Genomic DNA, 16,528 nt, shown 5'->3' with positions numbered 1-16,528 from the left:
CATTTCGCTGTAAACACTGATTATTTCAGTTACACCTTCCGTTGCAAACTCTGATAATGTTTTAGCCAAGCCCCTAAAAATGCCTTTTTCCTTTTAAGGAAAATAATGCATATACAAGTTCTTTGAGTACCCTTTTTATGCGAACTATGCCTTTTTCCTTTTAAGGAATATTTCACGCGTATTCAAGTCCTTTGAGTATTCTTTTATGCGCCCCTTTCTCAACCCGCTTCTTAATTTCCCTTCCCCAGTCATGGTTTTCCCGGATTAATTATCCTTAATTAAGGCCGGTCGTGACAGAGTGGTATCAGAGCAGTTCGTTTGCTCTGAGCCTAAGAGTTTATTCAAGCCAAACTTAGAATGTATCACTAAAGTGTCTAGAGTTCAATCGACAAAGCTCAGCACTTCATCGCATCACACTCAACGAAGCAGAATGGTAGGCTCTTCCAAGTTTTAAGTTAATGTTTACGAAAAGTGAGAATTATCGTAATAACAAAGTGAGAAACTGTCAATAGCTTTGTTATGTTGTTTTTGAATAAAATGATTTACGCAAGTACGATTAAGTATGCCTATGGAATGAATCCCTATGAACATAGAGCTATTAAGATATGAGATCACCACTACGACAGAACATAGAAGCAAACATAGAAGAAATTAGATTGTATCTTTTGGTGGCTATAGTGAAGGCAGCAAGATAAGTGATGCGTATAGAATAATTTTTAAGCTCATGATTTTATAGCCACTATAAATCTCCATGACTTATGTTTAAGTATCCAATTTAGATGATGTGATATTATATGCTTAAGAATTGTTATGACTCATGGATTTGAGATGCTAAGGACCCTTAAAGCTTACTACATCAATGTTGTCATTGGAGTCTTGACTTGTTTACAAGTTAGAATAAGTTGACCTTTACAAGAATTCTTTTGAGGCTTGTATTAGATTATGCTAGGGTGTACTAATTGGCACATCCTTGCTATCAGAATGCCACCTAAGAGAGGACGCCCTGTGAGAAACAATAACAATCGCAGAAACCGTAACGCTGTACCAGAAGAACCACAAGATGCTCGAGGACATAACCCACCCCCTCCGCCCCCGACTAGGAGAGTCGAAGAACTCTTTTTAAGGCAGAACCCACCTACGTTTGACGGAACGAGTGAACCGGCTGAAGCTGAGATTTGGGTGCGTGCAATGGAACGCATTTTCAACTTTCTACGTTGTACTGATGAGGAGCGCCTATCTTGCGTCTCATTCCAACTAACAGGATCAGCTGACTTCTGGTGGGAAGCACGACGAAAAATTCTGACACCTGAACAATGGGCAAGTTATACTTGGGAAGATTTTAAAACAGGATTATATGATAAATATATTCCAAAAAGCTATAGGAAGAAGAAAGAAGCTGAGTTCTACGAGTTGAAGCAAGGAAAGAAAAATGTGGTTGAATACGACAAGGAATTCTGCAACCTGTCGAGGTTTGCTCCACAACAAGTGGACACAGAGGAGAAGATGGCAGAGAAATTTTGTGCCGGACTGCGCTACGAAATTAGGATGACTCTAGCAAGCCACGGAGGACTCTCATACACGGAATCTCTGAACAGGGCACTTGACATTGAAGCTGCAATGTCGTCGGACAAGTCAGCCCCATTGTTGATCTCAACGCCAAATGATCCACCAGTAACCTCACATACTCTCAAAGGGAAGCGCAAGTGGGACAACAACGAAGACAATATCAATCAGACTAGAAAGAAAGTGTGGCAAGAAAAGGAACGGGCCGAACAGTTTATTCAACCAAGGTACGAGGCACAGACTAACCTCGAGCCAACTAGAGGTAACCAAGGTCAGAGAGGAATTTCACCTTGCCCAAATTGCGGTAAGATGCATAGGAGTGTCTGTCGGGCTGAAACTAACGGTTGTTACAATTGTGGCCAAAAGGGTCACTACTCCACGCAATGCCCCAACAGACAACGAGGTTCAGCAATTGAGAACAACCACACCCCCTTGCCAGCAATACGTGGACACTTGCGAAATCAGCCTCAATCACATCAGTGAAAATCTTATGGAGACACCGCAGACAAGAGAAGCTACGCGGGAACTTGAAGACAAGATGAAGGAAAAATACCCCGAACTGTTTAGCAGAGATATGCAAATTTCGGGACGAAATTTTTGTTAAGAGGGGTAGTATGTAATGACCCGCATTTTTATTTTTATTTAATATGGTATCGCGATAATTAATATCACATCTTTTAGTAAATGAAACCCAGTTGCCAGTTATATATGAATCCAGTTTATGGTCCTGATTTTTTTTTCAGAGACGGAGTTATTATTTAGCTTTATACTTTTATAACGTATGAGAAAAACGTGACGAGAATTATTGAGCCATTCAATAATTTATTATCCAGTTTAATAACTGACTTAGCAAAGTCAAGTTATTAATTTATATGCGATAGAAATATTATTTCTATTATTTACTTGGAAGTCGTGATCTAATTCCGAATCATAAGAACGAGTTAAATTAGATATTTAATTCGTAGAGAGCTATAACGAAGCGTCGTTATTTAGTAGAAACCAATATTAGTTTTACAAATACTTGATTAATTAATATTAATCAAGCTAGATGATTTTTTTTATTAGTAACTTCAATACTTTACAATCATCATTATTCTTTCCACTCCCTAATGTCTCCTACACTATCAACATACCATAGCATAATTTAGACCTCAAGCATGAAGCATGTATATACGTTGACCACATGAGTAACATCATAAGCCTCTTTCATACATAGCATAATCAATCAAGAAGACAACCAAATCAATTAGCAAAAGCAAAAGCTCTTCAATCACCAACTCCACTCCACCAACTCCACTCAATTATTCATTCCCTTTATACTATCAGCCACCACCCTTTGCTCCCCACCCAACAAATGCAATCAGCCAACAAATACAGTTTTCACTCTCAACTCATCTCATCCAAAAGAGAATCAAAGAATAGCCCAGCTCATTCAGCCGAAGCTCACAAGGTAAGGCTGGGCTTCAATGATTTCATTCCATTTGATTAGCACCTGCATTAACACAAGAATCATTCATTTCCTCTTTGCCAGGAACCTTAAGTTCAGTTACTCCAGTTCAACAAACAACAATATTTAACCAACAACACATTTCAAGGTATTGATTCTATTTCAAATACCATTCCAGTAAGCATTCATATTAAAGCATGAGCACGATCAGTTTCAGTTTTAATTATAGAAGACCTTATAGACATCTTGAACTTAGTAAACACCCAACTATGCGATTGAGCAAGTGACAGTCTTATGTAGTTTTAATCGAGCACAAATTGAGATGTAAGCAAAACAAGAAGATTTCACCTTGCCTTGTCCAGTTCACATTTACGAATCGATTGAGTCGAATTGAGGGAGTTACTTAGCTTTAGAGAGGGCGGGGCTGCTGCCCTGTTCGTTCAGACCAAGATACGTCCAGTGGGCGGCAACTCGCGGGGACCGAAGCATCACCGGCGTCGAGCGGTGAAAGGCAAACGACTCCCGACCTCACGACGACCCTCGCCGATTCTGGACCAGCAGCAACGTGGCTGAACCGAGAAGGGACGACGCCGGGGAAGGAAGACCGATCGGATTTGGGGGAGAAAACCCGGTTTGAAACTTCAGGGGAGAATTAAGGCTTTGCTTCCCCTTCATGGTTGAGACGAGGGGAGAGATGAATGCGGCTAACGCCGGCTGAATCGCCAGATTCCGGGCGAAGGAGCAGCAGCGGTGTTCTAGATTCTAGGGCTCGATTTTGGGTTCCACGGGTGAACTGAAGAACAGAGAGAGAACGGCGCCGGGGTTAGACTCGTCGCCGGTCGAAGCCAACCGAAGCAGATGGCCGCGGATCGGCCGAGGAGGAGGAAGCCGGCCGGATTTGAGAGGTGGCCGAGCGTAGGCTTTGAAGAAGAAGGAGCATCGGCTCCTTGAAGAGAGAGAGGACCGAGAGTTTTGAGAAGAGAGAGAGAGTGGGCTTGATTTTGTTTTAATAATTTTGGGCTTCCTTTTATTTAAGTTTGGGCTTTCATATTTCATTTGTTTGGGCCTTTTCTTTTATTTCGAATGGGCCGACTAATTTTAGAAGAAATGGGCCTTGCTTTATTATTAATTTGGGCCTTGTTTTATTTTATTTCAGTTGGGCCTTGTGTTATTTATTTGGGCCGAAGACTTTTAAGTTGGGCTTTAATTCTTTTAAAGCTTGGGCTGAAGTTACTTCTTTTTATTAAGCCTAGCAGTATCTATTTTGATGAAGCCCAATTACTTATTCAGTAAATGAGCCGCCCAGTTTATTAATTATGGTTTTTGGATTTCAGACTTTAAAGCGAGCTATCATTGCTTATTTTTATTAAAGACACTGGTTTATTTAATTAATTGGCTACTCTCTTTTGAGCCGATTAATTATTTGAGATTACATTAGTAATTATGTTTCAATCGAAAAGCTCGATAATTTCTACAAGGTCACACCTCGATTAAAGCCGAGTTAGTTCTTTATTTTTTTTGATCTAGTACAAAGGCGAGGTTTATTTTACTTTTAGAATATTTCGAGGAGGAAGGAAGAATCACAGCTCTATTCGACCACGTTATACGAGAATTAGTTAAATCTATTAACGAGGATTAATAGTAGAATTCCCGATTATCGCTCAGAAGATTAATTCATGCATACCAGATTCATGCATAGTTAAATTACGCTTTCTCATTATTTGAGAATTTTCCTCGAGGCAATGTCTTATTTTACATTCTCGTGATTAAGGTCAAGCGCGAGAGTAAGAACTATTCAAGAAGTCACAGTACTTAGCAAAACTTTGCGATCAGGTGGGCAATTTCTTACGCGTAAATAAAATGCTATGCAAGTGTTATGCTTTAAAATGCAAATTGAATCTTCAAGTGTGGTATGCTTTATTATGCTTTACGCTAAATGATTTACGCTTGATTACGCTTGAATGCTTTACGCTGATAAGTTTATGCCTGTGATTGATGCTAGCGTCTGTTGGGGGAGGCCTCCCTCAACAGTACGATGCCGTGTCCGCTGAGGAGGGCCTTCCTCACGGCGCGATGCCCGTGTCCGCTGAGGGAGGCCTCCCTAGCGGCGCGATGCCAGTATGCCAGTATTACAGCGTCTATTGGGGGAGGCCTCCCTCAATAGTACGATGCCGTGACCGCTGAGGGAGGCCCCCTTCACGGAGCGATGCCCGTGTTCGTTGGGGAAGGCCTTCTCCACGACACGATGTTTGTTAATGAAGATTGATGATGAAGAATGCCCTCATGCTATTTATGAATTTGGAAATGTTTAATGAGCAAAGGATATGAAAGAAACTCATGCCTCTTATGCGATATTGTGAAATTGTTAATAATGTTATGTTATATGCTTGGCAACTGCCCACTAAGTACTCTTGTACTTAGCCCTTCGATGTTTATGTTTGTGCAGGTTGAGCTGTGATGGGCGATGAAGTGTTGTTGCTGAGTGGAGTTTTTGTCGAACTTAAAGTAGGCTCAGAAAGGATACATGTCTTCATACATGTATCTCAGTTATGCATTTCGCTGTAAACACTGATTATTTCAGTTACACCTTCCGTTGCAAACTCTGATAATGTTTTAGCCAAGCCCCTAAAAATGCCTTTTTCCTTTTAAGGAAAATAATGCGTATACAAGTTCTTTGAGTACCCTTTTTATGCGAACTATGCCTTTTTCCTTTTAAGGAATATTTCACGCGTATTCAAGTCCTTTGAGTATTCTTTTATGCGCCCCTTTCTCAACCCGCTTCTTAATTTCCCTTCCCCAGTCATGGTTTTCCCGGATTAATTATCCTTAATTAAGGCCGGTCGTGACATGGATGGAGTCAACTAAGTGTATTTGGTTTACGTGAGTTGATGTAGGCTAAGTGGAGGATTATTGTAGTGGGAAAAAAAAATTGAGTAGTGGTGGGGAAAAGTGATGATAATGGTGTGGAGGAGTTGGGGAACAAAGGTTAATGGAAGAAAAAGAAATAAAAAAAAAATGTAGAGAATAATTAATGATGTATTTTCTATGTCTCGGTGATTCTGTAACTGTAAAGTGGATCGCATGCTCATATTTGCTTGTACTGTTTATTTAAATAAATCTCGATTTCGACATGTGATATCTCGCTAAAATCGATAAGTTATAAAATGAATCTAAATTAAATCCATAGATTTAATTAACTCACGAGTCGGAAATAATCCACGACTTGAGTAAAAATAAATTCTAATTCCATCTCGCTTAAATAAATAACGTGACTTTGCTAAGTCAGTTATAACTCTGAAATAATATCATTGACTGTTTTAACAATATAAATTCAGGATCATAAGCTGAATTCATATCAGGATAATAACCGTTTCCGTTCACTGATGAACAAAAATAAACACTCATTACTGGATTTAAAATATATAAAAGAGCGGGTCGTTACAGTGAATTAGATTATTTTAAGATGAGTAGATTATTAAAGATTAATAATCCGACCTCATAAGACGAGCTTTAATTCCTTAAATAAGATTAGCATCTCATAATTTAATTAAAGGAATATGAGTCATGCATAATCATTTCACGCATCCTCATTTATTGAGATTTTTCGAGAATTAAAATCTTGTTTATTTTCTCGTATTAAAGGTCAAGCACAAGAGTTTAAGGCTTAGTCGTGAGTCTCTACTACCAGGTGGGCATTTCTTACGCGTAAAATAAAAATGCTATTGAAGAACTATGCAACTTTCATGCTTTAAAATGCAAAAATTTGATTTTTAAATGAGTTATGCTTTATTATGCTTAAATGAGTTAAAACTTTATTTCTCTTTATTATCTACGCTTGTCACGCTTTAATAATTTACGCTATGCTATTTATGCTTAATTACGACTTAAATTTTTATAATTTATTATTTATGCTTTGTTACGCTTTTAAGTGATTTACGCTTAAGGGAGTTACGCTTTGTTATGCGCCTATGTGGTTCACGCTTTGTTACGCTTTAATGCTTTACGCTTATTATTTAACGCCTATGTGAGTTACGCTTTAATGCTTTATGCTTATTATCAAATGCTTATGTGATGATGTTAACGAATTTGATTTCTGAGCGAATAGCTATCTTGCCAAGGATATATATATATATATGCAACGCGACCGTGAGTCAATGAGAGGGTTGGCCGGTCAAACGTCCGTTGAGGGAGGCCTCCCTCAACGGTACGATGCTAGCGTCTGTTGGGGGAGGCCTCCCTCAATAGTACGATGCCGTGTCCGCTGAGGGAGGCCTCCCTCACGGCACGATGCCTGTGCTCGTTGAGGAAGGCCTTCCTCACGACACGATGCTTCTTAATAGGACTTTTGATGATGAGGAATGCACTTACGCTATTTATGAATTTGAAAATGATAGTATGCAAAGAACTGGAAAGAAGATTCATGTCGCTTATATGATGATGTGGTTTGATGATAAAATGTTAAGCTTATAATTTAGTTTTTGGCAACTGCCCACTAAGTACTTTTGTACTTAGCCCTGCATATGTTTATGAATGTGCAGGTTGAGCTGTGATGAACGATGAAGTGTTGCTGAGTGGAGCTTTTGTCGAACTTAGAATAGGCTCAGAAAGGATATGTGTCTGCATACATGTATCTCAGTCTTGCCTTCCGCTGCAAACATTGATTATGTTTTAGTCAAGTCTATAATTATGTCAATTACTCTTCAAGAAATATTTAACGCTTACTCGGGTTCATCGAGTATCCTTTTTAACTATATGCGTCAATCTTTCAATGTCTTAAATTTTATTTCAAGAATTAATGCTAGATATAAATGTCTATAATCGAGTTGTAAATGAGTCAAATGTGCCCTCTCTAACCCCGCTTCTTAAATCCCTTCCCTAGTCACGATTTCCCGGATTAGCTATCCTTAGTTAAGGCCGGTCGTGACAGAGAACGTGAGATTTACCAATACCTTTTAAAACGTACACACACACACACACACATATATATATATATATATATAGGGTGGAGATCTACAAATAATCCCCTTAGTCTAAAGATTAAATAATTAATCTTAATCGTACAATCTGAACAGATTAATGGCCAGGATTACATCTAATTAATTATTAGTTTTTTTTAATTTTTTCTGAATAAGCTAAAAAATCAGTAAAAAGTACGTTTAGGGGTGTATATGTCAATTTCAATATTCATTGAACTGTAGCTCCTACCAGTCCAAGAAAGAATCATTCCAGATATTCCTCTAAAAGAAAAGAAGCAAGAAAAAGAAGCAATCTCTCTTTCTCAAAAGCAGGTCAAAATGTTTCAGCTCTTTGAAGAAGATCCTGAAACAGCAAAAGAATATCTTCAATTCATCAAGATGAAGAGAGAATCAGAAACCGAAGATACCACATCTGAAGGATCATGTGCAGACTATGGAGGACCATGCGAACAAGATCCTTTCGATTTCTGACTATCTACTCATAAAAAAGAAAAGAAAAAGAAAAAAGAAAGAATTCAAAACAACAAAAAAGAGAAGGAAAAAAGAAGCAAAAGAAAAAAGAAAAAGAAAAAAGAAGCAAAAGAAAAAAGAAAGAAAAACAAAAAAATTTCAATTAACCTTTCTCAATGCAGGAAATTCAAAGCTGGCATAATTCCAAAAGCTCAATCACTGTTGGTAGCAGGTAAAGTGCTCAATCACTGTTGATAGCAGGTGAAGTGGCCGACAGACGTATCAAATTTTCAAAAGGTGAAATGGCCGACAGAGTACCAAATTTTCAAAACCAAATGAAGACTTTCATAGCACGATTACATAAAATGGCCGACAAACGTACCAAATTTTCAAAAGCAGATGAAGACTGATGATCCACTTTCGTATTCATTGATACTGATGTCCCAAAGAATTCTCTATATAAGAAGACTCTCATTCATTTCAACATTCAGACGAAAATTGACGGAGCAAGTCATTTTCCAAAACCTCTAAACCATTCCCTCAGTTTATAAAGCCTAGTTCTTTCAAAATTATTTCTCTGAGTCTAATTAAATATTTTTGTTTATCTTCTTGATCAGGGACCTTTTCTATAAGGTCAAAAAGTAATTCTTTTTCATTTTTATTTTTTGTAATGACATTAATATTAAGAGGACAAAATCCATTACAAGGATCTTCATCTTCTTCAGATTCATCACTATCAAATATTTGATTTATGAAATTATTTTCAGGATCTGTTGAGGAATTTTCATCTGAATATTCTTGTTCTTCATCAGAAGATATTTTTTCTGAAATTAATAGAGATGAGATTTTATTCTTAAGATCTTCATTGTCGAAAAATATTTCATCAATTTTTCCTTTGAGAGGACAGACATCTGCTTTATGTCCCTGTTTATGACATTTCCAACAAGTAATTTTTGATTTTTCAAATTTTTTAAAAGGTTTTTGTTTAGAAAAATTTCTAGATTGATTGAAAGGTTTTCTGAAATATTTTCTTTTATGGGGTTTATATTCAGTGGTCTTTGAAAATCTTTTCTCTTTTTGTTTAAGTTTTGAGGATGGAGCTTGAATCTTTTGTAGACCAAATGACTCACAAAAGGTTCCTATTTTTTTTTTGAATCTATTCTTTTCAGAACCGTATTTGGATTGTATTTTAAGTTCTGTGCAAAGTAAAAGGCCTTCTTTTTTAATAAAAGCTAAGAGTTGACCATAAGTGATTGTTGTGAAATTTATTTCATTTGATCCAGTGGCTTCTTTGAGTTTTTGATGTATTCTTTCCCCAAATAGTTTGGGGAGTCCTGCTATGAATCTTTCTTTCCAGAATGAAGCATTACAATCACTTCTTTTAAGGATATGAGTTAAGAAGACATCTTTATACCATCTATAATTAGATAGGGTAGGACATCTTAAATTAGATAGAACTATTTGAGTAGAATCTAATTCTTCTTTTGGATTTCCTATGAAATACATACCTATGGTAATTATTAAGAAATCACAGGCATCATTTTTATCAACAAAGGTACCGTCTTCATCTTCAAATGTGGTTACGTGTTGAAGTATTTGTTGCTTATCATTTATGTCTAATGAATTATCCCACCAGTTTTTAAGTTGTCCGGTAAATCCCGTGACTATTAGTGCAGCAGCATTTTCTTCAGTTAAATTTTGAACTTTATAAGCAATTCTGGCCATGCCCATTTCTTGAAGTATATTAAGAATTTCATATTCTGATCTACCATCAATATTCCATTCGTGAATAGAGTGACCATCATATTTGGAATTATTTTTGAATTGAGGTCTTTCCTCGAATTGAATATCTGGAGGAGTATATCTATTATTATAATAGTTTTTTGTTCCAGATTTAAAATGTATTCTATTGATTTTATTATCATCAGAATTATTTTCTTGGTTTTCTAAACAGTTAATATTTTTTGTTCCAGAACCAGAGGGGCTTTCTAACTTTTTAGAAATTCTATCAATAAGATTATGAGTAGTAGATAATTTGAGTTTGTTTTCTATTTTCTCAGGAAGACTTCTAGGAATAAAATGAGGATTTGAAATATTATGTGGAAAATTATTTATTTGTTTTTGTGAATCAATTTTTGTTGAAATATGATCTATTTGTTCGGCGATAGTTTGTAAGATTTGATTTGAATAATTATTTTGTTCGTGGAGTTTTTTAATATCACTCATTTTTGGTCCATCTTCTCCGTCTCTTCCAGTACGAAATGGAGTAGCAGATATTTCTCCATTAGGAATTTGTATTTTGATATTTTGTAAAGGAGGATGAATGGAAGTTAATATAGAACCAGTAGCTAATTTCCATTTTTTATAAAGGTTTGTTTGAACATTTATTTGATCTAGATTGTAGACATTATTAATATCATTAAGCTGACAGTATCCTTGAAACCAATCTAAAATTGGAATATTAGATTTTAATTTATGTAATCCTTTTATCCATTCAATTTGAAGTTTATCTCTTAAAGGTTTTTCAAGTTTTAAAAACCATTCTTTTCTTTCAATTTCTTCTGGATCATTAAATTCCTTTTCAAGGTAATTGAAATTAATAGAGAAATTCATATTAGAAATCATATTGATTTGATCTTCCATTTGAGAAATAGTAGGAGATCCTACTTGATGTGTTTCTTCTTCAGTTTGATAACTAGTCGAAGGGATTGGAGATTTGTAATTAACTTTAATATTAGGATAATTAAATTTAGAACTTTCAGAAAATGAATTTCTTGATGAGACTTCTTGAATACGTATTGAGGATTTTCTTTGTTCTCTATATGAATTAAATCTTAGAAGAATTCTCCCGTCATCATCTTCTTCAATCTCTGAGACTTCTCGTTTTTCAATTCCTCTTGGTATTTGAGGATTTTGAATTATGAATTCATTAGGAATAGTTATTTCATTCCATTTAAGTCTTTTAGGAACGAAAGATGTTGAATTATCAGCTTCAATTTGAAGTATGACAGTTTCATCTTTTAAGGTTGGAGTGAATTTAAATTTTGGATTTAAATGAGATGACATAACTCTAAAGTAAACTCGATATATGACAGCAAATTTTTTACAAAGATTCTTAAATTCATCTCCTTGAAGGTGAATATCAAGAATTAAAGAATCAAGAATTAAAGGATCTGTGAGATCTGTGGAATAATTGGGAGCACAGTTGAAATAAATAGGACCATTACAAACATTTGTTTGAATCATTGCTAATAAAGATGATTTATACTTCTTTAATCTATTATCTCTAAGGGCAAGATAAACAGGAGCATCAACTCCAATATGAACTAAGGGTTTAACTGCTACTTGAATTAACCCGAAATGAATATACCTATAACCCTTTTCTATGTATTTTCTTATAGAAACTTTTGAAAGAAGTTGCATGCTTTGAAATTCTTCTTGAAGAGAAATAGTTTCTTCATGAGTTTTAATAGAAAAAGCAGTTTTGAAATCAAATGTTCCGATTTGATACATAGATTCTATTGGTTGTTCAGGAATAGTCCAATTTGAATAATTGTTTGGTATGCTGATTTCACTGGATTGAACAATACCAGAATTATTCGCATTATTATTTTTGGAAAATAGAGTTCTTATTCTGGATGCCATTAATACTGATGAAATTTCTTAGGCTTTAATGGATCGATTCAATTTTAACAGGGACCACCTAATCGGGACCACCTCACTTGGGCTGACCAAACGAAACAAGGCTGACCAAACCGTTAAATTGATAGACCAAATAAAGCTTTGAAATTTAAACAGTAAAACAGAGTCTAGGCAAAGTCCTACTCTTTTCCTAGATAATATTGGAATGGCTCTGATACCAATCCTAACCCAGGGAATTAATAATGGTATTGAGTGCAATATAAAAATTGAAAATGAGTGCTATAATAAAATCTAGGACTATATAGAGAAATTTTGAATTCGTAAAGAGAAATTATACAAGAAAGTAGGCTTTATAAACTGAGGGAATGGTTTGGAGGTTTAGAAAATGACTTGCTCCGTCAATTTTTGTCTACCTCTTGAAATGAAATTCAATCCTGTTATATAGAGGATTTCTTTTAGATGTCTTTGTCGACTGATGAGTGGAGATTGGCTGGAAATACCTCAAAGTCTCTAATTGAATAGTTGAGTGGACCATCTGCTTTTGAAAAATGTGTTTATGTGCCTTGAAAGTTTTTTGATTGGAGTCAAAAGTTGTCGTGTGCCTTGAAAGTCTTTGATTGGAGTCAAAGGTTGTCTGCCATCTGCTGCTTTTGAAAAGAGTGCCACAGTCTTGAGTGAGACTCATGATGGGAAAAAGATGTCGGCCAACGTCAATTATCCCATGGTTTTGCTCCGAAAGTCTTGAACTTCCTGCATTGAGATAGGTTAGTTGAAATTTTTTTATTTTTCTTTTTCCTTTTTTCTTTTGTTTCTTTTTTCTTTTCTTTTTTGTTCTTTTGAATTTTTCTTGTTTTTGTTTAGCCCTATTTTGTGATGAATCTCTGGGTGTTTACGTGTTATATTGACTTTTATTTTGGTCTCTTTCACTTAAGAGTTGAATGATTTGAGCTTTTGTGCTAATTTTGTTGTCTCAGGATTTTGTGCTCACATTGATTGATATGTGAAAAAAATTAAAGTCAGAATTTAGTTGAATGGTCTGAAGAAGAATCAAAGTTCGTCTCGATACGAGTTCGTAGGCGAAAACGGATCCAAAATCCGACTTGAAACGAGGGAGAACAGGCCAAAACAAAACCGCTGCGCATTGCAGTAGACGGCGGGCGCCGTGGGACGGCGGCCGCCGTGCCCATTCTGCGAAAGGCCCTCACGGCGGCGCCGTTACACGGCGGCGGCCGCCTCTGTGCAGATCCGACAGCACGATTTTTCGATTAAAAACCCCTTTCTAGGGTTTTACTTTATCATTCACGAACCCAGCAGCCTCCATAGGCGATTTCCACCTTCTTCTTAAGGTTTTTAGAGTTTCAAATCAATTACTTTCGATTGTGGATTCATTGGATTGCTTTGGATGTCAATTAACATTTCATCCGATTGGATTTCCTTGGATTGCTATGTTTTGTAAGAACTCCCTTTGATTCTCTTTGTTTATGAATCTTTTGGTTAATTAAGTTTTGTGTTTTATGCTTTGATGAATGTGATGATTGGAGATTATTATTGTTGAGTTTAGATAATCTTGATTATATGAATTCTTTGGTTAATTGAATCCTTGTTTTATACTTTTGATGGATGTAAGGATTAGAGATGATTGTTGTTGAGTTTAGATAATCTACGTGATTCGTAGTTCGTTGCTATTGCTTACGTTTTTCCCTTCTTGTTGGTGAAAGTTTAGAGATTTCTTTTTATGGAGATTAAGATTTTCTTTGCATTCGAATCTTATGCTTGATTTAGTTTCTTGCCTAGGTAGTTATTAATCTTTGATGTTTACAAGTTTATGATCGTTTGGTTTAGTGTTGGAGTTGGAAACTCTTGTTGATTTCGTTAATGTTCAAATACCATGTTCTAGTTAGTTCGTTGTTGAGTTGCTTGCGGAATTCTCTTGGATTGTGTGTGTTTGCTTTACATTCATTTGATTAAATGTTAATATGTTATTTCGCCTAGATAATCATTGTTTATGGTGTTGAATTGATGATTGCTTTCTAGATTGCTAGTTTAGAACCTTAGCTTTGTTTTCCTTCTTGCGTTCTTATTGGCTTCCTATCTTTTGCCTAGTTAACTTATATGCTTTATTTTAATTACGCATTAGTTAATCGGAGAGAAAGTGTCAGACCCAATTACCCGATTAGAGTGTTTAGGTTTCTTTTAAGTTTCTTGTGAGCAATACGATTAGAGCCCTGCTAAGTCTTCCTTGTGAGACGACTTGAGTCACCTTACCACCCTAGGACGACCTCGTATAAATTCGAGTCCATCCGTTAGGTGTTTTAGGATGAGTCAAATTTTGGCGCCGTTGCCGGGGAAGGCTTTAGGCATTTGATTGTGTTGCATTGTTTTCCGTGTTTTCTTTTGTTTATTTCTTTTGACTCGGTTATTTTCTCCCTCCGGTGCGTTTGATTTGGTTTGCTAGTGTTGTGTATGCAAGGTCGTCGTAGCTTGAAGAGAAAGCTAGTGCCTTACTTTGACAACATTCATCGACCTCGTGAGGTCCTTTCAAGCCTGGAGAAGGAGTCCGAGTCCAGTTCGAGAAGCCTTGTGGAATCACAGTTTAGTGAGGAAAACTGTGAAGAGAGAATTGCTTCCAATCCCATTCTGGAAGCCGTTGAGGAGACACTTTCCGTGCATTCTGAAGAAGAAGAAGAAGCTCGGCCCAATCCTGACCAAGAAGCAATGGCGGAGCAGAATGTCCAGTACATGGGAGATTTTTCCAGGCCAGTTATTGGGACCACTAGCACTTCTGCGATAGTGTTTCCCACGGCGGTCCGGAATTATAATTTGAAGCCCAACGACTCAAACCTGCTGCCGCTCTTTCACGGGATGCCCAGTGAGGACGCCTTGCAGTTCATCCGTGATTTCTGCACCCAAGTGCAGACCTTCCCACTGCTGGAGCTCACCGAGGATCAGTTGAGACTCAAGTGCTTACCTTATGCACTCAAGGACCGGGCGAGAACGTGGTTATTGTCCTTGCCGCCGAACTCCATCACCACATGGGGAGAGGCAAGTGAGAAGTTCATGCTCAAGTACTACCCTAATCACAAGACTCAAGAGATTAGGAGCCAAATAATGAACTTCATGCAAGGAGCTGACGAGCCTTTCCACGAGGCTTGGGAGAGATTCCAAGAGCTCCTCCGCCAGTGCCCACAACACCAGTTACCACCTGTCATGTTGATGCAGTTCTTCTATGACGGATTGATTCAGACGGCACAGTTTATGGTGGACAGTACAGCAGGGGGCAACATTGCCCGGAAGACAGCTGATGAGCTCAAGGAGATTTTCAACACACTTGCAGCGAGTTCCCAACAGAAATCAGCTAGAGGAAGGAGGGTTGAAGCCAATGCAGTAGCTCCCAACAATGAGCTTCAGAAGCAAGTAGCAGAATTGATGAGGCAAGTTCAGCACCTCAAGATGAACCAGGCAGAAGCCCCACCAGTTCACGCGCCACCAGCAGAAGGATGTGGAATTTGTGGCGATTTTGGTCATGGAACCAACGCGTGCCATCGCATGGGGGGATTCACACCTGAAGGAGAAGCAGAGGTCTATGCTGCTCAGAGCTATCCGGGGAGGCCTCAATTTGAACAGAGGCCTATCTTTAATCAAGGGCAACAAAGCTCCAATTCGGGTTGGAGAGCTCAGCAGCAGAACTACACTCAAGCTTATCAGCAGCAGCAGCCCCCGCAGTATCAGCAGTATCAACAGTTCCCTATGCAACAAGGGAATTTTCAGCAGCAGCAGCAATACCAGAATGCCTCCCAACAGTGTCAGAAGCAAGCTCAACCGCAGAAGCCGTCTCTCGAGGACACCATGCAGTCCTTCATGGAGATGACCAAACAGAACATGGAGTCTCAGAGTGCTACCATCAAGCGCCTCGAGACTACAGTTGGGCAACTTACAGGAGCCCTAAATCAGCTGCAGCAAGAACAGCCAACTGGGAAGTTCCTAAACCAGGACAAACAGCCGCGTCAAGCTCATGCCGTGGCGGTAATCAAGGAAACTACCCCAATAACCACGGGGAAATGGAGAAGCAGAACCGTGCAAGCAATCAAGGCAACCCAATGCCCCAGTGAGCCACTGCCACCTGTCACTGTTGCACCAGACCAACCACCACCCAAGCAAGGAGATCCAGGTAGCTTTATCGTTGATATTAGCTTAGGAGGGGTTGAAAAGGTCTTGGGAATGCTTGATTTGGGCGCGGCAGTCAATTTGATGCCGCTTGATATTTTTGAGAGGTTGGGAAATAAAGAGCTGAAATGCACGAACATTAAGATAGAACTAGCTGACGGCTCCATTAGCAGCCCACGAGGCCTTGTCGAGGATGTTGAGGTAGTCGTGAGGGGGATTAGTGTTTTAGCTGACTTTGTTGTACTTGATGTGGGAAAAGGGATTAGAGGCGAGAATGGGCATCTCG

General features: G+C 37.8%; 1 long non-coding RNA gene across 1 annotated transcript in view; it reads left to right on the top strand.

Annotated features, from left to right (window-relative positions):
- Positions 1 to 1,688: 1,688 nt before the first annotated feature.
- LOC131002248 (uncharacterized) overlaps positions 1,689 to 16,528 on the top strand; it is a 36,320-nt gene continuing 21,480 nt past the window's right edge. Inside the window, exon 1 of the long non-coding RNA XR_009094223.1 lies at positions 1,689 to 3,158. This is a non-coding gene — a long non-coding RNA (uncharacterized LOC131002248). The remainder of the gene's footprint in view (positions 3,159 to 16,528) is intronic.

The sequence above is a fragment of the Salvia miltiorrhiza genome, unplaced genomic scaffold, assembly GCF_028751815.1.
Source record: "Salvia miltiorrhiza cultivar Shanhuang (shh) unplaced genomic scaffold, IMPLAD_Smil_shh Hic_asm_8, whole genome shotgun sequence".
Lineage (NCBI taxonomy): Eukaryota > Viridiplantae > Streptophyta > Magnoliopsida > Lamiales > Lamiaceae > Salvia > Salvia miltiorrhiza.
The sequence above is the reverse complement of the archived record's forward strand: the minus strand, read 5'-3'. Positions and strand labels throughout refer to the sequence as shown.